The 23,181-nt window shown below is 36.1% G+C and overlaps 1 protein-coding gene across 4 annotated transcripts in view; it reads left to right on the top strand.

Annotated features, from left to right (window-relative positions):
• Window positions 1-23,181, top strand: part of LOC126822220 (signal-induced proliferation-associated 1-like protein 1) — a 107,666-nt gene that overhangs the window by 16,701 nt on the left and 67,784 nt on the right. For 2 of the 4 annotated variants that reach the window (XM_056101294.1, XM_056101290.1), the window contains exon 2: window positions 2,813-2,890. The exons of 1 other annotated variant lie outside the window; for it this stretch is intronic. The gene's annotated coding sequence lies outside the window, so the exon portion shown is untranslated. Of the gene's footprint in view, window positions 1-2,812; window positions 2,891-18,153; window positions 18,399-23,181 lie in introns of those variants that run through there. One more of the 4 variants, XM_056101291.1, reaches the window with a different exon arrangement.

Genomic DNA, 23,181 nt, shown 5'->3' with positions numbered 1-23,181 from the left:
CATTTGAAGAAAATTTGACCAGAAAACCTCAAAATACCCCTTATTTAAAGATCTGATAAAGGTAAAAAACTACTAATGATTTATTTCACAGGGGGTAAATTTGTTTTATGGTCGACAATTTTTTCATAAGGGGGCGATACTTTTTGCAGGGGAGGCTTTGACCCTCCCCCCCCCCCCCCCCCCCCGGTGCTAATTACGGGCCTCCTTCAAAACATTTTAATTTGAAGAAAACTGCCCCAAGCATCCTTGTTTGATACTTGGCTTGATTAAGGGAAGGGTCCATTTTCGGCTTGTACTGGCTGTTCATTTAACACGTAGATATCACAGTCTAAGTAAATTCTTAGATTATCCGCTGCCAGCTTCTTATTCTAACATTTAATCTCAAAGCCTCACGTTTCTCACATAGTCACAACCTCAAGCCATTCGATTAAAAAAAAAAGCGCTCCTTACATTATTCAAACAGGCATCGAGAAACATTGTTTTTCTACTATGATTGGGTGTCTCTACTTTTGATAGATTCAAAGTTTATTAGAAATAATTACCCTATAAATACTTTCGTGGGGTGGGAATATATCTTTAAATCAAATGAAAAGTTGTGTTGACTGTCTTTGGACTGTCCATCATTCATTAAACATACATTATGCAAGAGCAAAATCGGCCTTTTGTAGGTCTTTCTTTAGGCCTGAAATGTTATAAAAACTATTAATTAGACATTAATTAACTTATCCAGACCATAATCAGCTCTCGATGTCAAGGCTTGCCTGCGATATTTGTTGGATTACAGTCCGATTTGCTGCAAAAATTTCCTTCGTGACTAACGATTAAATGGATAATCAAGACTATTAGTTTTGTCTTATCGTCTTCAGTAATGATGATCGAGGCTAAGCGGAACTTTCATCCGCTTGATTCTCGGTTCATAGTGGATCAATTTGACTGAAATTTTCAGCAAGTTGCCTTTACATTATGTAGTTTTTAACTATTATAGTGAGAACTGCCAACTCGTTATCTAATCTCCCATATTGTATCTTTAAAGACCTTACATTACTACTGTACATGTACCGGTAGTTGATTATTCTGTCACTCTACATCTTAGTCTTATCAGTTGTCAGTGCGGAAAAGTGGGATGTTAAACCCCACTTCTTATCAGTTGTCATTGTTAGTATTTATTATAAATAATTTATTATGATTGATAGAGAAAATTAGTATTCATACAATGGTAATATGTAAAGTATCTACACCATATTATACTGTTTGGTATAATCTTGTTGCTTTTCTTAATGGTGTTGATCATGTTTTTATTTGTTTTTCACTTTGTTCAGATTTAGTGTTATAGTTGAGGTCATGAATGTCATGTGATAAACTGTGTCTCCTTTTTGAGCTGGTATTAAAAATTTTAGGCTGCTAAAACTTGTTGTCAGTCAATTAGCATGCCAAAAAATTAAAATGTTTAATTTTATTTCACTAACAAAATCTGTCCAGCTGCCAATGTTTGAAGTGAGAGGCTGGGAATAGTCATGCAATCTCATATATACCATTCAGATGCTTTTTTAAACGAGTTCAAAATGGCCAGGGTTTTTAAGATAGAGTGGTGTTGAATTCACACCTGCTATGAGCAAAACCAGTTTAATAACTCTGACCTCTTCGGTCGGAGGTTAGAGTTAACTACGCATGGGTAGCTTCATATTCTTTACTCGGTTCTCGCACGCTTTTAGTAACATTGGCACTGCATGACGCTGCCATTTTCCAAAGAATGTAACTTACTGGAGCCAGGGTGTTTAAGACAACCCTTTCAGACTGCCAAGATGAACCAGTTTAAAATAAAAGCCCTCTCGAAGACTGGTCGTGAGCTGAGGCTTTTAAACTGGTTTACTTGCCCCACATTTGCATTCAGACGACAAAATTAAACTAGTTTAACGATCCCCAAGGTTTTTAATCCAGTTCAACTTAAGCGTCTGAACGGGCTAATACAGAAGGTTTTTGGACAACCATGAATCGATTTTATTTTTTTCCAGTATGGAGTGGCTTCTAGTAGTAGTATGGATGTGACAAAAAATGACTTCCATGTATGCCATTGTATAACTTTAAACAAATGAAATGGGGTTTAACATCCTACGGTTTACACCGACTGGGCTACGAAAGACTGGCATACATGTATGCCACAGTGTGCCATGAGGGAAATTATGTGTGGACAGCGGCACTACAGCCTACTCTTATTTCAAAATCCAACTGTCAAAGGTTCTTTTACAGGACCTCATTAATTTCATCCCATCTGAATGACTACATATTGTCCCTTGACAGGCCCCCTGTCCTGCATCACTGACAAGGGGGAATCACGCCGGAAATGCTGATGAACTTTATCATCGGCCAACCAACACTAGGATTGAGCACAGGACCACCGGGTTAGCGAGTAATTGTCTTAATCTCTGAGCCACCACTGCATTGGCCGAGAAAGTTCATCCAGATTTTCCGGCGTGGTTCCCCCTTGTCCGTGATGCAAGACGGAGGGCCTGACAAGGACAGCTGTCTAGTCGTTCGGATGGGACGAAAAACCAAGGTCCTGTGTACACATTGGCGTGCATGTAAAAGATCCCTTGACAGTTGGAATTCGATATAAGAGTAGGCCGTAGTGCCGCTGTCAGGGCAAAATTTCCCTCATAGCACACTGTATGGTGTATGCCCATCTTCATTAGCCCAGTTCTGAGCAGAACAGTAGGACGTTAAACCCCATTTCATTTCATTTCATTTCTGAACCACCATAGCTGCAACTTAAAACAAGGGAGATAAATTAAATGACTTTCCTTCTATTTCGTAGACTTGTGAAGCTAAAAATAATGATGATTATACAAGGAGGAGATTGAAAAATTTGAAAACTTGATCAAATAACTGAACAGTAAGTGAACCTACCTCATAGTCATAATTATACTTATGATTTATTGAATTATTGAATTTATTGAATTCTACTTTTTACCCTAAAATGTAAATGTGGGGGGAACTGTGGTGGTGGCTCAGTAAGAAGCTGGCTTGCTAACCAGGAGATATCAGGGTTTGCTGCTGGTGTTGTCGGAGAAAGTTCTTCAGGATTTTCTGGTGCAGCTTCCTCTTGTCAGTGGTGCAAAACAGAGTGCAGCGTCTAGTCGTTTGGATGGAGCAAAAAAACCCAAGGTCTTGTGTACATGAAAGAACCCTTGACAGTTGGAATCTGAAATAAGAGTAGGCCATAATGTCGCTTTGTTAGAAAAATTGCCCTCATAACACTGTATAACATCGGTGTTTGTCCGCCTTCATTATCCCAGTCGGTGCAGAAAAAAATGCCGTTAAACCCCATTTCATTTCTGGAAATTTGAGAAGATATCTATTCAGTATTGCTAAACAGTAGATTGGTGAAGCAAAAGAAAATTGCACAATTATATTAGGAATGTTTGGAACATTTATGGTAAAATTATAACAATGTAGCCATTGTTTAGGGCAACAGGTTCCCAGTGGTTGGAATATATTGCACTTGGTATTCCTGTGTTTGTGTGTAGAGTTACATTTTACCTACCTTTGAAATGGAAGGAGAATGTTTATGAGAAGTTTATAAGATAAACATATTACATTACCCTCACATCCTGTTACCAGTTACAGAACAGTTTAACCTACACATCTAATTTATACATTAACATCATCACATTCTATTTTTTACTTACACTCCAACTAAACCCAACAACTTGGACATCGTGCATCTCTTGGCACCCAATATTTTGAATGAATTTTACTAAATATAAAAAAAGTATTTTAGTGGCATTAAGCAATTGCTTTTATCAGCTCAGAAAAGGAAACTTTTACAGAATTTAATTACTTTACAGTAATCTTTCAGAGGCATTTTTAGTAACTTGATAGAGCAATACACAAAAACACATACTTCTAGAAATACAGCTACTTAATTTATTCAATCCATGTTTCGAAGAGTATTATCTCAACGTTTTTGTGTATTAATTACAGTAGTTGATAGTAGCAATGTCTAAATGAATCCTGATGTTTAAATCAAACTTGGAAATAAGGCACTTGTCACAGACAAGCACAAAGTCTAGTTTTGAAATGAAATGAAATGAGTTTAACCACCATGGCTCCCATTCTGGTTTTGTCTTGCATAATGGTTCTGATGTCTGTCATTATATCCATCTGTATAGCATTTCCAGGGAAATTATTCGCGATTCTCAGGTGATATAATTAATTATCTCTGACTCTACTCATATTGTGCAAGATACTATCATTTACTCAAGATGGTATTAAAAATAAGATGTAAGAAGACAATTAAACTACCAATTTTAAGCCAATAAACCTACCTTAGGGCAGGAGCAGGTGAATTTAAAGTTAATCTAGTTTTTAGTAACTGGTGTTTCTAAACTAGCTTAACTATGTCTATCTGAACGGATTATTAGGTACGGTACCTTTCAAAAGCTAATAGGGACATGGAAGTTGAAGGATAATGTTTCAAAACAAGCGGAAATTTTTAGCATAACATAAGAAATGCAGAAATGTAGCAAATAGGCTACATCCTTGGCTAAGTTAAAACATTTATTCATATGGTTATCTGAGAATAAAAGAGATTAGTTTGAGAAATCTTTATAATAACATACATCTACCTGTTTCAACATGTTTCAAAGAATAAGATTAAGATTCAGTATATATAAGTAATGCATGGTCATTTCTTGACAGCTATGATCTATGATAATTAAATTGTCCAGGATTTAATTCGTTTTAGATAAAAGAACAGGTCTTTAGATGCCCGTGGTATAAATTATTTATTATAAACACATTAAAAAGGCCTACTGATCTATCCTACAATTAAATTGTTGTCCAGTCACTTTTATTATATTAATTATAAGTTCACAGGTTTCTGTTTTTCAACACAAGATATGGTTGAACAGAAATCAGTCATGCGCGGCCATTCATTCATCATCTACATACATACCCCCTTCATATTACTGACAGCTGTCGGTTTAAATTGGAGCCATTTTTTCTTGGCTATGTTGCTAAGTTGTAAATTGGCTGTTTTAGATTTGTTTTGGTTCCAAAAAGGAAAGGAATTGTAGCTGGATATTTTATTCCAGGTGAGAATTTGTGTGTTGATAAGTAGAATATGCCCTGACCTTTGACCTAGCTGTTATTTCTTGAATACATGTAATTGATCTTTCTGAAGTCTTATAGATTTTGTTACACATATGGTTGTATTATCGGAGTTATAACATGATTTTGAATTTCATTGGTAGAATATATTATAATAATTTAATCGTCATGGCTGATTCATGTTGACTAAAAGTAAAAGCCGAACAGAAAACAGTTCAGAATATATTGATAGCTTATGACAGTTAAGATGGGTTGTTTTTGTTTTTTTTTTTACAAATGATTTTGTATGTATGTTGAGAATTGTTTAAATACATGTTTTATTCCGGTACAATTCAATAATTTATTACAAAAAGATATGTTGTAGATGTATGAGTATGACCTGAAATTAGTTCGATACTCGTCCACCTTTAACACAATCTGGTTAAAATACAGATCTATATTTTGTTGGTTTTTTTTTATACTTTTGATGGCCTACACTATATGAAGATCTGACCGGTTGCGTCAGGGGTCCTACAAGCAACTTTTGACCCTATGACGTCTGAAATCGATTAATTAATCAGCGTTGACGTTTCTAGTGGTTTACCGGCATTTCCGTGCATTGCGTGCCAAGAACTCCCAGTAACAGACTGTTTCATTGGCTTATCCCGCAATTCAACCAGAATGTGGGTTATATAACAACTCTTTTTGAACTATTTAAAACGAAACGAAATAGGATCTGTTCTAATCAGATTGCCTTTAACACATCGCAAAAAGAAATGTTGTAGTCATAGAATTATAGGAATAGAGTACCAGTGTAACTTGAAATTACTGTTTCAGGTCTATCATTAATAGGTATCATGGCATGGAATAATAAGAATAGGGTGTCGATGTAACCTGGAATTGTACTATTTCTTGTCCATCTTTAACACATACCATAGCAATAAAAGATCTATTCAACTGACCCCAACTGTTCTTCCCCATCATGCTGTGCTACTCTCAATAAACATTCTAAATCTAAAAATTCCATCTTTTCGCATCATTTCAGAAGATGGAAGTGCTGTGGTTCATGTATTTTTTTGACAGGCTCAGTTTTATTAAAGTTATATTCCTGAAGCAAGGGTTACAAGCAATACCAGGGTTAAGAGCATTACAAGCGTATTATACACTGTATATCAGGCCGCTATTATGGCCCATCCACAATGGGGGGGTTGGATGGCTGAATGGTTAGCATGTGAGCACTGTATCAGAAGGTGTGTCATTGAGTCAACTGGTGTGTTTTCGATTCCCCGGTTCTATGTGACAAGGAGTAGGGTCGCCTTTCCAACCTCATGGGTTTTCTCCGTGTCCTCTGGTTTCCTCTGCAAGCGAATTATTGAAATAAAATTGGACCATGTGTTAGTCCCGAAATGACATAGTTTGTGTCGAGTGGACATTAAACCCCATTTCTCTCTCTCTCACCATCGTTGATTGTTTTTTTTCCCCCTTGCCACTGATTAAAATCATCAAAGAAGAAAAGTCTACTAAAAAACATTTTATTTTTACATACTACACATAATATAAACAATAATAAAACAGACAAACGCCAGAAACAACCATAAAGTGCACATAAAATGAGGCTCACCGCTCCCAATCAGAAAATTCCCTGAAAGAATGTCAAGTAGCCCCTACCATATTTGATTGCGATCTCTCATCGAAATATGATAATGTTTGAAGTGGCTTGAATCACATTGAAGAGATGTCTGTTTATAAGATGAGATATTCTTATGATGTAACAAATCTCTTCTTAGTCATTTACAGGGGTTCGGCTTTCGGTTGATTTCTATCAGTTTGATCAAAGAAATAATAAATTCAGGAAAGAGCCAAGTTTTATCTTTTTGTTTCATCTCTTTGTGTTTTGACTCCTCAATTAAAGGTTACATTCTCCAAATTCTGATAAAATCTTCATGAATTAAACAATAGCCTAGGTTATTCAAATACTTTCATGATGTAATTTAGCCTGTAGACAAATGTGGAGTGGAATGGGGTTTAACGTGTCAAGACATTACTAATATTATACCGGGGAGTGGGTCGAATGGTTAACACATTAGATCACAAGGTCTGTTATTGATTGAAGCTGCGTGGTTTTGAATCCCCATTTGTACGTGACAAGGCGTAGAGTTGCCTGCTCAACCTAGTGGGTTTTCTCTGGGTCCTCTGGCTTCTAAGGACCCCTACGCTCAAGCAATCTGATTAGAACACAGATCCTATTTCGTTTCGTTTTTTATAGTTCAAAATTTCGTTTTACTTGTCTTTACTACACTAGAATCTGGAAAAGTTGTTATATAACCCGAATTCTGGATGATGTGAGGGATTAGCCAATGAAACGGTCTGTTACAGCGATTTTTTGGCATGAGGTACACGGAACTGTGGGTAACCCACTAGAAACATCAATGCTGATTGGTTAATCAAATGTCTAACGTCATAGGATCAAAAGTCGCTCTATGACCTCTGACACGACCTACCACTACAACTGGTCTGATCTTCATGTAGTAGAGGTCATCGAAAGCACGCGAATTATTGAAATAAAATTGAACCATATGTTAGTCCTGAAATGACCTAGTTTTTGTAGAGTGGACATTAAACCTCATCTCTCTCTCTCTCTTTCTCTCTCATTACTACTATGATTATTTTGAGACTAACATACAGTACAGGGTAATTCTGTAGTGTGAGGGATGTGAAGCTTGTCGGGACAGACCTAACCAACTGTGAAATGTTCTTTATGTGCATGCCAATGTGTACATGGGCAGACCTCTGTTATTTGTGCATCCCAGTGACCAGCTACACATGTGTTGTCAACGTCTCAGCTTGTGTTATTAAAACCCCAAAATATCCTAATAAAGGTTACTTATAGAGATTAAAGACAATCACAATCATGAAACAAAGATTTCTCTTAATTACTGTGGGAGTTGTGATCTCTGTGGAGGATCTAGAAGCTACAGTTATCGTCAAATTGATTTGAAATTTGTATGGTGTTCTAGAGATACCATATGGAGGACCAATGCTTATTAACGTTTTCGAATAACTCGAACAACTAAACTTCTTAACTGATTACCAGTAAATGTTTTCTGTCTATCTACTTTCTGATAATTACAGCATGGGTTATTGTCATTGAAAAATTTTAGTGTCTTTTGTAAATCTTTCCATGTAAATGAATATAAATGTGACAACCTTGGTGGATTGCTCTAACGATCTGGGGTTGGATGTCTGAATGGTTAGCATGTGCGCGTTGTATCATAAGGTCTGTCGTTTAGTCAACTGGCGTGGTTTCGATTCCCCGAATGTATGGGACAAGGAGTAGGGTTGCCTGTCTAATTTTGTGGGTTTTCTCCGAGTCCTCCAGTTTCCTCCCTTTGCTAAAGACCCCTACGCGCAAGCAGATTATTGGACTAAAATTGAACCATATGTTAGTCCCTAAATGACCTAGTTTGTGTCGAGTGGACGTTAAACCTTGTTTCTCTATCTCTGCTCTAACGATATGGCAGCCACATGCTTAGTTTCATTGCCTGGCAACCTATCTTATAATGCTTACTGTAAAATATATTGATAAATTTATTGTGATTTATTTTATATATGATTATCAATAGGTAGTGTTTAAACTTAAAACAGTAATAATGGTAGTGCAAATAAAAAAATTTCTTGGTAGAATGTCAAACAATAGGAAACCATACTGACTACATGTTTAGTTGGGTCACATAACTTTGTTCAAGGTGAATTGATGTGTATTTTTTTGATAAATAAACACTAGTTTTAGCTTATCATTAACGACAGTAGAAGAGTACTTGAGCAGCTTTAGGTCTGTTTATCTGTGGGTATACACACTGCATCTCACTATCTCTCTTGTCTCGGAAGATAAGAAAATTCCACTGTGGGATTACAGATAAAGGTCATAATTGTTTTTTGATGAGTTGAGATAAACAGTAAAGTGATACAAGTCCAGATAGATTATTAGAACTTGATTTAGATTCTTTTCAGGTCATCTTTTATATCAAAATAAATATGTTGTGGAAAAACAGGTCTATTCTTCAGTTCTTTTCTGTTCCTTCATAAAAAAGGTAGAGAGAAAAAAACAATAACATAGAAATGCTCAGAAATATATGGTGCGATACATTGAAAAGCTATTTGAGCTTCCCAAATAAAGGAAATGTGATATCAAGTGTTCTAGTATGACTAAAAGTAAGCAGACTATGCCTCATGGAAGATGGCTGTAGGCTCTTTGGTCGAATTTCGGCAGTCACCTAAACACTTTACTTAGTGTTTTAAACCCTGTGAAAAGAGGCTATTTCTGTCAGGAACCAGTGGTGTCAGGCGCTTTTAGAAAGAGTAAGCATACCCTGCCATGTGCACATCATTCATCACTACTTATAGTTCACCATGCAACTAAACAAGAAGAGTTATCAGGTCCTACATTGTATCAGGTGCCTTAGAAGGAGTAAGCATACCCTGCCTTATAAATGACACCTGTCACGACTGACAGATATAAAGGTGTGACAGTTTTGACAAATATATACAAACTTTTGTGTTAGATAATTCGATGATATTTGTTGTAATGTAATCTCAGGGAAATGGTCACAGAGTTGCCAATCATGTTTTTTTAAAATACAAAATATTTATCAATTGATAATGGGATGTTAAAAATCAATACATTCTTAGACCGATTAAATTTTCAGACTACAAGGAGATTGATTGTTCAGGTATTTCAAGTTAACAACATCCAGGGAAGAAAATTTGATTAACTAATTAGATTATTGATTGACAATGGTAAAAATGGTAATTTAAAGGGGCTTTGGTACATCCAAGGTCCCATGTACACATTGGTGTGCACGTAAAAGATCCCTTGGCAGTTGGAATTCGATATAAGAGTAGGCTGTAGCGCCGCTGTCTGGGCAAAATTTCCCTCATCATAACACTGTATAGTATATGCCCGAATTCATTAGCCCAGTCAGAGTTAAACCCCATTTCATTTCATTTCATTTTGTATGAATTAAATCGTAAAAGATAAAATATGAAGACTCAACATACATACATATGTACTATACAAGGATTCAAAACAATTACAAATTAATAGTTTTCTTATAAATATTGAATATTAAAACATTAAATACCTTAGCAACGGATTGACAGATTTGTCCCATATTTTGCACACAATTTTGTTGCCATTTGATAATTTTTAAAAGCATGCACCGTCTTGACTATATATCTGTATGCATGTGCCACTGAAACGAGTGAAAGAAACTTTCATTGCTAGGGATGCAATCTTGTTTCAGTGTTTTACGTATCGGAATGTGGACATGTAATTGATCGATGAAACACTATATTGATAGTTAGTATGATTTTTAATCTGAGAATAACCAATTTAATTTGAACATTCCCTGATTGAACTGTATCTGGTTGATTTGGGAATATTAAATTGACTAGTGGTCGACAATGATTGCAGAATGGAGTTGTCTCTTTAATAGTTTTGTATTATTATCAGTGTTTACTATCTGTGGTTGAAAATACCAGTAGGTTTTGTAAGTAATGAAAGTTGTGCAAGGTGGAATTTGTTTAAATTCAACAGCTGACTGGAAACATACACTCATTGTTCTACAAAACGAAATGAAATGAAAGAGGGTTTACTTTACTGCACTGACTAAACTAATGAAGATGGGCATACGCCATAGGCATACACTTTGAGAGAAATTTTGCCCGGACAGTGGCTCTACAGCCTACTATTATTTTCAATTTCAGTTATCAAATCTTCTTTTATGTGCACGCCAATGTGTACACTGGAGCTTGATTTTTCGTCCCATCCGAATGACTAAACACTGTTCCTTGTTAGTCTCTCCGCCCTGCACTTCTGACAAGGGGAAACCGCGTCTGAAAATCTGGAGGAACTTTTCTCGGCCAACATCGGGAGCAAACCTGATAGATCCTGGTTATTGAGCCGGTGTCTAACTCACTGAGCCATCACCGCTCCTGTTCTACAAAACATGGGGGGGTTGGATGGCCGAATGGTTAGCACGTGCACACTATATCTTAAGGTCTGGCATTGAGTCAGCTGGCGTGGTTTCGATTCCCCGGTTGTACATGACAAGGAGTAGGGTCGCCTGTCCAAACTCGTGGGTTTTCTCTGGGTCCTCCGTTTTCCTCCCACTGCTAAAGACCCCTACGCACAAGAAAATTATTGAAATACAATTTAACCATATATTAGTCCCAAAATGACCTAGTTTGTGTCGAGTGGACATTAAACCCTCTCTCTCTCTCTCTCCCTCTCTCTCTCTCTCTCTCTCTTTCCAAAACACCAACCTAATTAACCGGAGTACCATCTGTGATGTGTAATATAATGTGGAAACTGTCCAGTATCAAGCACAACTTTTATTTAGCTGTTGACATCCAGCCAAATTGGCTCTTTAAAACAAAATGTCACTGTCACGACTTTGTTGAAATGTTGAACATATTTATTGACATGAGTTTTACACTTGATAAGATTTGAAGAACGTCAAAATAAAATTATATACTTAGTCTGTTTATTGTCAGTATTTTTAGGTAAGAATTTTATTATGTAAATAAAGTGAAGTGTTTATATTTGATCCATTAAATTTAACTATTTGTGAAATTGTTATTTAAACAAGACAGAAAGTCATGGATTTATTTAATTTGCTAGTAGTTAGTAATATTTTGGCTCTACATTATTTGTTTTTCTATAACAAGTTTTTAGTAAAAACTGCTGATCATCATCTTTATTAACCAGAAATTGGCTGCTTACACTTTGTAATCTTCTACTGGTTCTTGGTTCGACAGTCTTAAATGCAGTCGACAATTGGTGTACTTTGAATTTTTTGATATGACCGCACAGTTTCAAGTTGGCTCTATTAATGACATCATACTCAGTTCCTGGTGCATATAGTATGCTGAAGTACTTTGGACAGCTGTATTGGCAGACAATTCCACGTGCGTGCTGTATCATAAGGTCTGTCATTGAGTCATCTGACATGGTTTCCATTCCCCGGTTGTATGGGACAAGGAGTATTGTTGCCTGTTTAATCTCGTGGGTTTTCTCCGGGTTTTCCGGTTTCCTCCCACTGATAAAGACCCTATATGCAAGCGAATTATTGAAATAAAGTTGTACGCTGTGTTTGTGTCGAGTGGACGTTAATCCCCGTTTCTCTCTCTCTCTGTTGGGGCTTTAAAACTCAAACTTTGAAAGATACTTATTACATTAAGTGCAGGCTGGTAACATGTATAACCGTGTACAGAGTGTGACTATATTGTAATTAACTCAAGTAAGAGGTAAATTAGTGATAGAAGTTGATTGATATATATACTCTAGTTAGCTAGGTTACAACCTTAATGAGAAAAACACCTCTCATTACTTCCAGATCATCTTCACGTTGTTTTTATGCTCCACTAACGAAAATGTATCAATGAAAAGAGGCAGAAATTCTGCCAGCCAGGTAAATTATGACTTACAGCTGAAAATAGACAAAATACCTGGAGGTAAGCCTCAGGTAAGGTTAATAGCAGATTAATTAATTCAAGTTTCAAGTGAAATTTATCAAGAAGAACTGTTTTTCGTGGAAGGTATTTTACGGATAGGTTTAAATTATGTAGGGACTTTTAACAGAGGATATTATGTAGAGGATATCTTAAAGATACTTTCCTGTATACAAATGTGTGATTTGATGATATATTTTGACTAAAAAAACATATTTAAACTAATTAATCTATCAAAAATGTGCCTCAGATCCCTCTCAGAACTTTGTTCTCGGGTTGCCAGTTAGTGATAACCTAACATTTTTGCCCAGTGCTTGCCCCATGGGTGTTTGTCTGGTAATCCAGTATTTCTCTAGTAAGATTTGGTGTGTGTATACTTTCCATATATATATACCAAATCAGCCATACTTTTATTTGAAATAACCACCCGATAAATACTTTTGGGACAATGTATCTTTATTTGAATTGTTATACACATCAACCTATTACAGTAGTTTTGCCTTTAGTTAATTAGATTTTGATTTTTAAGTTGAATAACTGTTGTGTTTCTATGGAAACAAATTTGACTTTACAACTATTTCTAGAGATTATCTCAGAAACTGTTCAGTTTATCATTATGGAACTTTGTAAACATATCAACCTATTATAAAAATCTGATTAAAACACAGATCCTATTTCATTTCGTTTTTTATAATTCAAAATTTCGTTTTACTTGTCTTTACTACACTAGGATCTGGAAGAGTTGTTATCATTGACATGCTGATTGGTTAATGAAATGTCTGACATCATAAGGTTAAAAAAAGCTTGTATGACCTCCAACGCGACCTCCCAAGACAACTGGTCAGATCTTCATGTAGTGGAGGCCATCGAAAGTATAAAAAACGAAACGAAATATAGATCTGTAATTTAATGAGATTGCCTATCATAATAGTTGTGCCGTTTGCTAATTAGAAAATACCCAGGTGTTATCATCAAACACTCATTACTGGTAAGGTTTTCCATTATGCACTCATTATTATCTGTGTCTTTTATTTAGGTAAAAACATATTGTATTGAATTTTCAGTCTGATGTGTGATATCGATTAGTGATGGAGCAAGTTCTACATGATAAAATTGTCATTTCGAAATATTAAGCAGAAGTGTGTTGTTTACTAATATAAGTTTTGTTATTGGCTGTCACTTGTGGAAGAAAAAATCAGTTACATCTAACTGCAGACCTATATTTGAAAATATAGGCTGAAATCCAAATCAATGAGGCGATTGTCCTTTTAATCTAGCAAATGAATGTGGTCGTTTTTTTATCTGAGAAATTGATTTGATTTGTCAATATTTGTACAGTCAGCTATATATACGTACATATAATATGGACTTCAGATTCTATCAAAGTTTATAAAATAATTTTAGACCAGAATCAGGATTTATTGATTTTTGATAATACTAATCAGCAAAATAAATGTCAGTACGATTTCAAAATCAGAGAGGCACTTTAATCAAATCATTCTAGAAAACCACTTACTAAATGGATCAAAGAAATATTTTGTGAACAGTATTTTGACACATTAGTGATTAATTCATCACAATTCCAAGACATTCGGTACACAGTCTATACATCAGTATCTGGTGTGTCCACCGTCAGTGTCAATAACAGATGACATGCGAAATGTGGTATGACATGGGGTTTGAGAGCTTGATCGATGTAGCGGACTGCTGTGAATACGCCTCCTCTCCCTGGACTAAGATTTTGGAACACCACAGGACCCACACTCTGGTTCAGGCCGATTCAACCCAAAACCATTATGCTTGGACCTCCCCATGAGTCTCGTTCCATGGCACATTGGTCAGAAAGAAGCTTGCCATCTGCAGTTGATACGCAATACCGACTCTCATCTGTGAACAGAAGAGTTCTCCATTCCCTGCGTCGCCAGTTCTGGTGTTGTTGGGCAAACTGTAGACTTCACTTCGATGGCGAGGGGTGAGGATCGGTCCACAGTAAGGTCTACAGCAATGGATGAAATGTTGGCGCACTGTATCGGTACTGATGGGTCTTCCATATGTTCACTCTGTCTGACATGCTGTCTCAGATGCCTGTGTGAAGTGATTCTGCCTGTGCTGTCGCACAACATGGCAGTCTTGTCGCTTTGTGGTAACCCTTGGTCTACCAGTTCGGGGACGATCATCCGTGGTGTTTGTGACCCGAACATTGACCTGGAAGTGATTGGCAACGGCTTGGGCTGTGTGGCCAACGTCGAGTTTTCTAAGCGCCTGGTTCCTGTGAGCTGTTGTGAATCGTGGCATGCTGCTGACGTTGTCGTGTTAATGATGATTCAACCAGGTATGGGGGTGCATTTTATAGGGCTGGTCCCGGTGAACAGCACATGCAGCATGAGTTACATGAAAATCATGGAGAACACATTACCATCTCAGAAGTCAGGTTACATTTTTGAGAACATTTCCTGGGTTCAATTCTATGTTTGGGAAGGTGCCTTATTGCTCCATCAGGATTTATTTACACGACAGTGGAAACCTAGCATAAGATTTGTAAAACCTTGAGAATTTCTTAGTATGAGTGGAAATGAAATGAAATGGGGTTTAACATAGAAAATCTTGAGAATTTCTTAGTATAAATGAATGAAATGGGGTATAACATAGTATGGACATTTGATTTGAAATTCCTTTATGTTCATGTGGAATGGTGTAATTTGGTTGTATGTATTTCAGCATAGAGTCTTTTATTACAAATTTTGATGAAACATATTCCAGTATATTTACAAAATGGGCTTCCTGTTAATTTCTTACATGTTCATAAACTACAGTAAAATAATTATCCATAACCCAGAAGTTCCATATTATATTATTATTCTGATGTAGATGTTTTCACGGTAACATGTACTGCGTAGCCACTACAGTTTATAAATGGGATTTATATTTTCAGATTTGCAAGGTCATTGGTCACGATTTTTATTGTTTTCAACTTTTATTAACTAATAATCAAAATCATGTTTTATTATTTAATAATACAACAAACAAATAAGTTTCCAAAAGATGGTTGTATTTTCAAACCTTTATAGAAAAGGCGTGAAATTGTCATGTGATTAGGCCAACATTGTCAAAGACAGGAAGCTATATCATCACAAGATTATAGGTGCCTATAAAATTAGGGATTTATATTGTAATGAACATAATAACTCATAATATCGATCATCCTTTATTCTATAATCATAAAAGAAATAATTAAGTTCTCAATAGATGATGTGTATTTTTGACTCGGTAGGAAGCGTGACCCAATTATTAATTCAATAAACATTGTGTGATTCCTGAGATAAAAGAGTATCATGACATTTGAGGCATTTTAATGGGTAATATTTTTATATCCGTGACAAATCAAAACCAATTTTGCCGAACAATGAAAACTAAGACAAACTAACCTGGTCAACTTTATAGATCTTGATAGACTTTGTGCCAAATGGGGGGCCACGGTGGCTAAGTTGGTAAGACGCTGGCTCGCTAGCCTGGAGGTTGGGTCTTCGATCCCTGCACTGGCCGAGAAAGTTCATCCAGATTTTCAGGAGTTGTTCCCCCTTGTCAGTGATGCAGAACGGAGGGCCTGACAAGGACAGCTGTTTAGTCGTTTGGGTGGGACGAAAAACCTGTCTTCATTATCCCAGTTCGGAGCGGAATAGTAGTATGTTAAACCCCATTTCATTTCTTGTGCCAAATGCCAGAATATTATGTCTGACCGAAAATTTGAAATGTCAGGCAGAATGGTCATCCTGTCTGAGATGGTGTTGGACACACATTTGAAAGTTATTTCCAGGCCTGCATATAGTACTTGATATACTGCAGTCAGTATAATAATTAATGAAGGAATTTAACCACAGTCATTATATCTATATAAGCTGATTAATTTCTAATTCTTATCTCAATCCTGGAATTTGTTGAGAAGCTTAATTAAAAACTCCCTGTTTAATTGATATAGCTCATTAGGATAATGAGTTTACCTGATAAAATCATTGGTTTAGAAAGTAGACAATACAGAGAGGATATACAAGCTTAATGATCAGAACAAATAACACAGACTTACTACTCCAACAAAGACTTAAGACAATCCAAAATTTCTCCACAGTAAAAAGATGGTCCAGTTACATTAGAGGTTTGTTTCTGTGCATGTGGGGGGATTGGATGGCCGAATGGTTAGCACGTGCGCGCTGTATCATAAAGCCTGTCATTGAGTCAACTGGCGTGGTTTCGAATCCCCGGTTGTACGTGACAAGGAGTAGGAAAGCCTGTCCAACCTCGTGGGTTTTCTCCAGGTCCTCCAAGCGCAAGCGAATTATAGAAATAAAATTTAACCATATGTTCGTCCCAAAATGACCTAGTTTGTGTTGAGTGGACGTTAAACCCCATTTCTCTCTCTCTTTCTGTACATGTGCCGGTTTAATTCTGTAGAATAAAAAAGGATTTGTGAAATTTATGTCAAATCCTTAGTAAATAGCTTGCACAACTTTGAGTGTGCAAGGAGCCAACAGGGGAGAAAAGAGGCCACATATATTGTGATAAAATCAAATTGAAATATAATAATACTTGTAATAAGCTGGTAATATGATTCTAAAATTTGTGATCCGAGGTCACCTGAAATTATTTCATCTTGGTTTGGCACATCCAATAAATTGTTGCTGGTTTCAAAATCAGTGTAGGCATTATTACTTTTATTCACAGTGCAGAAAAGTAGGATGTTATTGTTAAGCTCCATTTCTTTTCACATTCCATATTGATGTAAATGTCATTGTCACGTATATGTGTGAAACCACTAGTTAGTTATACAGTCACTGTAAATCTGACATCTAAAGGTGATAATAATTATTTTCTTGACTCGGATCAACTGAGGTAAATGGTCAAGACAACCAGGTTAATGGGCATGGTATCTTTATTTGAATGAGTTGTGTGCTCTCATTTTAAATGTCAAGCAACAGGTCCTAGTAGGTTTTTTTTTTGTTGTGGTATGTTCACCTTCAGATTAAAGTGGGTCTTAACCATCACTGAAATTAAAAAGAAAATAAATTTAATTTTCTTCTCGGTTTCTGACTTATCTGTAGAACAGTCTTTTCATCAAATTTTAATAAATACTCCATTAGAAATATTATTTTATATTCCCAGTTTTCCTCCAATGTTTGTGTTTCAAAATGAAATCAAATGAAATTCTCATATTTGGAAATGTACATAATGAGCAGAGTTATGCAGTTTGTTAAATGTTCCTTGACAGACCTTATAATATATTACTTTTGTTATAAACATCTTGTCAGCTTTTTTTTTTCTGAGAATGTAAAATTGCTTAACTAAACATTTTGGTTTTGTCAATTTTTAATAATTTCTTTTCATATTAAAAACTAACTAAAAAGTCATTATTCCAGTATTGTGTCCTAATGCTAATCTTCTTTACAATTGATATATTCTCATATCATAGCAGATAAATAAAATTGTCAAGATTTCAATGGGGATACTCCACTTTAAGGAATGGAGGTGGATCAAGACAACAAAGAAGTTTCCTTATGTCTAAAAATAGGTCAACGGTAAGATTTGTTTGTATTCAGGTGTATTTTGGGTTTGAAGGGGACGATGTAATTCCCTTGAGGGCACGTAGATAATAACCAGCTGCCATTGTTCTTTGATCAGTTTGTAAATACTGGTGTTAAATAGTACAAGAGGCTTCAGGAGTAGTGGAGGTAGCCATTTTATCTTGTGTACAGTTAATAGACAGAGCTCTGGATTATATATTTAATACTGTTTGTGTAGTTATTGTGGTAAGTAATTGAATATTTTGGATACTTATTGAAGGACGTTTTAGTGGACTTGAGGTAGGATAATAACACTGAATACAAGTCATATCTCTATAAATCATGTCAACTTTCTGTTGGTTTTATTTTATTTTTTTTTCAAGCTCAAATTAAATATGTAAGGCCATGTTTTACTTTAGTTTTGTTAATAGAGTTACTCATGGTGAGATGAAAAACGTTATTCTTAATTATCAAGAGACTGAAATTGCTCAGAGAGCATGTATGTTACATGTATGTTCATGATTCATGTAAGTGATCAAACATGATCTATAATAAATTAAAATTTAAACCTTATCCTGCACTAGTCAACCTTTTCGTGATCATATCTGTGTATGTACTAGCATATTTCAATAATATATTTTATCGACTGAGTAATAATGGAAGGTTTTTTTTCTGTGTGGATGAGTAATAATATATTGTCTATGATCAAACACCTATGACAGGTATTCAGTTCAAGTGTAGTGAGGATAAACTATAAATTGTATAATATCTAATACCATTCTGCGTACAGAGATCCATCTTCTTCATACTTCGAGAATAGATCTCTGCTCTGAATGGCGCCATATCCAAAAAAATAGTATACTATTTTGTAATGCTGTCCAACCCGTTTTGCATCTGCCATACACACAAAGAACAAATAAACCTTTTCAATTTTATTGAGAGAGAGAGAGAGAGAAATGGGGTTTAACATCCACTCGACCCAAACTAGGTCATTTCGGGACTAACATGGTTTAATTTTTTTTCAATAATTCGCTTGCGCATAGGGGTCTTTAGCAGTTGGAGGAAACCGGAGGACCTGGAGAAAACCCACGAGGTTGGACAGGCGACCCTACTCCTTGTCACGTACAACCGGGGATTCGAAATCACGCCAGTCGACTCAATGACAGACTTTATGATACAGCGTGTGCACGCTAACCATTGAGCCATCCACCCCCCCACCCCCCCCTCCCAATTTTATTGAATGGATGCGGAATGAATACTTCTCAAAATATACATAGACATAGTGTTTTTTCGACTAAAATCGTTGATTTAGGACTTAAAATGTCGGTCAACTGTTCTCAAGCGGAGGTAACTGTAGACAGGCAGCCTAAGTTTAGTATGATCTAATACTGGTAAATTATCAAATTTATTACACATTTGATGGTTTCTAATTAATTATAATTAATTATATTGCATATTAGCAGGATACTCGGCTTTGCCCAGGGCCCAAATTAAACTGAGTTTTGGACTTAAACATTCACAGGGTCATTCTGGTTTATTTGATAGCACATATGTGGGGGTGGATTGCGGCAATGAAGCGTGATGGATGAACATTCATACACACACAGACATCTGTGATTTTATGTATATAGATTTTTGTTTCCTGTGATTCAAATCAGATGTCTGTGAAATGAAATGAAATGGGGTTCAATGTCCTACTGTTCTGCTCCGACTGGGATAATGAAGACAGGCATACATCATACAGTGTGCTATAACTATGAGTGAGGGAAATTTTGTCAGGACAGCAGCACTATTTTCTACTCTTATATCGAATTTAAGGTGTACGCCAATGTATACACAGGACCTCGTTTTTTTTTGTCCCATCTGAATGACTAGACAGGTGTCCTTGTCAGGTCCTCCGTCCTGATTGGTCTCTGTACTTTAGTTAAAATCTAACATATTTTTTTTGTAAAGGATGTTGGGATCATGTTTAGAATAAAACTAGTATTCAGATGTCAAATTTTATCTTGTGATGAAAATCCAATGTCTATTATGTTTCACTATATTTTCAATGAAGGAATGCATTAAAATCTGATATGGTTTTTTATAAAGAATGTTTAGAACATGTGTCAAAAAGACCTATAGAAATTATATAGTGATATTATTAACTGTATTATATATGTCAGCTATTAGAATAGAAAAAAAGGCGTGTCTCCTGTTCTATTGAAATAATTCATGACATATACTTTATCATAGAATATATCAAAAATCAATAAACTTAACAAACTGTCAAGTTTCAGTTAATGAATTATGGAAGCTCTGGTTGTAGTCATAGGTCAAATGTAGATCTGTAGAAAGCTGATCTGCATAAGTCTCTATACCAGGTTATTCCTGAAGTAAAAAATGTTAAAAAAAAAAATATGTACATGTACTCCACACAAAAACAGAACATACGTATGTTCTGTTTTTGTGAGGGGGGTTGGATGGCTGAATGGTTAGCATGTGCGTGCTGTATCATAAAGTCTGTCATTGAGTCTACTGGTGTGGTTTCGAATCCCCAGTTGTACGTGACAAGGAGTAGGGTCGCCTGTCCAACCTCGTGGATTTCCTCCGGGTCCTCTGGTTTCCTTCCACTACTAAAGACCCCTACGCGCAAGTGAATTATTAAAATAAAATTGAACCATGTGTTAGTCCCGAAATGACCTAGTTTGTGTCGAGTGGAAGTTAAACCCCATTTCTCTCTCTCTCTCTCTCTCTCTCTGTTTTTGTGTGGAGTTAATACAACTGGTTTCTAAATCAATGTGCATATTCAACAATTAGTGGGATAAAAGAATGAAATGAAATGTAATTTAATGTCCTACTGTTCAGCTCCAACTGGGCTAATGAAGAAGGGCATATGCCATAAAGTGTGCTATGAGAGAAATTTTGCCCGGACAGCTTCTCTACAGCCTACTCTTATTTTAAATTCCAACCCTGAAGGGTTCTTTTACACAGAACCTCAGTTTCCATCCCATTCGAACGACTATATGCTGTCCCTTTGCAGGCCCTCTGTCCTACACCTCTGACAAGGGGTATAAAAGAATGGTTAATGACAATAAAATTATGCTGCCTTGCATAGACATGCTGCTACTTAGGGAGTTTGTCATAGATACATTTACATGAAATTAAATCAATTAAGTTAATCTATTTTCTAAAGTCTGTTTAATCTCTATTATACAATAAATATTAATTAACATAGGTGATGAAATCTATTTTTAGATCTTGTGCAATAGAAGATCTTCTGTTTTTCTAAGAAATTCCTCAGGCTACAGGTACATGTTTACCTGATATGCATGAATAATCATACCTATATGATCTCAGTTGAACCTGTCTTAATGTAGGTAATTAATCAACTTGTTGCTTATCTCACGACTATTTCTAGTTTATCATTGACATATTATTAAACATTACATGAAAATATTACCTGAGGTGTTAAATCAGGTCAACTATTCTAGTCAGGGTAAAGTTATTTTAACACCCAACTTAAAAGTACATTTATGGATCTAGTTGGGCGCATTTTTTTTTTGAGAAAAGTGAAAAAAGGTGTGAAAGATATTCTGAATTCAGGTATCGGTGTGTTGCCGTGAATGGGCTGTGTGGAATTGAGCCTGACTTTAATTTAAAACTATCTGAGCAAAATGTCTCTGAGTGTTAGAACGGTTGGTTAAGTGGGTAAGATGGTGGCTCGCTAGCTTAGAGGTTGGGTGTTCAATCCCTGCATTGACCAAGAAAGTTTGTCCAGATTTTCTGGTGTGGTTCCCCCTTGTCAGTGATGCACGTCGGGGGGGGGGGGGGGGGGCAACAAGGAAAGCTGTCTAGTCGTTTGGATGGTACGAAAAACCATTGGCATGCATGTAAAAGATCCATTGACAATTGGAATTCCATATAAAAGTAGGCCGTAATGCCGCTGTCCGGGCAAAATTACCCTCATAATACACTGTATGGCGTATGCCCGTCTTCATTAGCCCAGTTCGGAGCAGAACTGTAGGACGTTAAACCCCCATTTTATTTCATTTCGTTAAACCCCCATTTTATTTCATTTTATTTCTTTGTGAAGCACCTGATTCAACATCATTTATTTTGTATGTATTTAAATTCTATTAGAACATTTTGTTTCTCCACATGTTTTCAATGAATAAGTTACCATAACCTTTTATTTTGTGATCAGAAGACATTGATACAGTGATTCAGCCCATAACAACAGACAACATGTAGGCCATATTGTTTCTATTAAATGGGTTTACTGCCCGACCTGACAGACTAACCTTCTAAGCTTTCTAACAGACATTAGGAGGAGAGAGATTCCGTGCTTCCAGATGGTCTAATGGAGGTAATCTAACTATTGTTGGCCTCCATTTATCATTTATAATTGGAGGAGCCTGGAACTATTCTTACAGACTGTCGGTGGTTCCTGACATCTCTCTCTCTGTCACGCATGATTTTGTATTTAATGGCTACAGGAGCCAGGAAGGAAGATTGGCTCTAATAGAAACACGAGTCTGAACTCTCTGCTACTAAGACAAGTGGTATTACTGTCAGGATTAGTCAGAGTTAACCTGTCTGTACTAAAGATTAAGAGCTTAGTTTGTGGAGAACCTAATGTGTCTATTGTGGGTATTATTAGGGATGTTCTATTGAGGGTATTATTATCAGGGATGTTTTGTTTAATTCTATCAGGAGTTAAGTTAGGTTGGTACAAGGGGTGTGAAGATTAATTCTATCAAGAGTTAGGTTAGGTTGGTACAAGAGGTGTAAAGATTAGTGTCAGAATACAAATACCAAAGAGTTACCTGGGATTACTCTTATTAAGTCAAGGTATGTCTATCAACCATGAACTTATGTTTTTACTTTAATCATTTTTATTAGACACAATTATTGACTTAACTACACCATCTGTTTTGTTTTTGCTTTCTAAAATTGACAGGAAAGTCTGGTAATTTTATTTGCTACTGTGGATAATTTAACATGGATTGCAAAGGATTGAGTTTACTGAATAAAGAAAAATAGTTTG

The sequence above is a fragment of the Patella vulgata genome, chromosome 5 (genome assembly GCF_932274485.2).
Source record: "Patella vulgata chromosome 5, xgPatVulg1.2, whole genome shotgun sequence".
NCBI lineage: Eukaryota > Metazoa > Mollusca > Gastropoda > Patellidae > Patella > Patella vulgata.
Note: the sequence above shows the minus strand (reverse complement) of the source record. Positions and strands in the feature narration are given on the sequence as shown.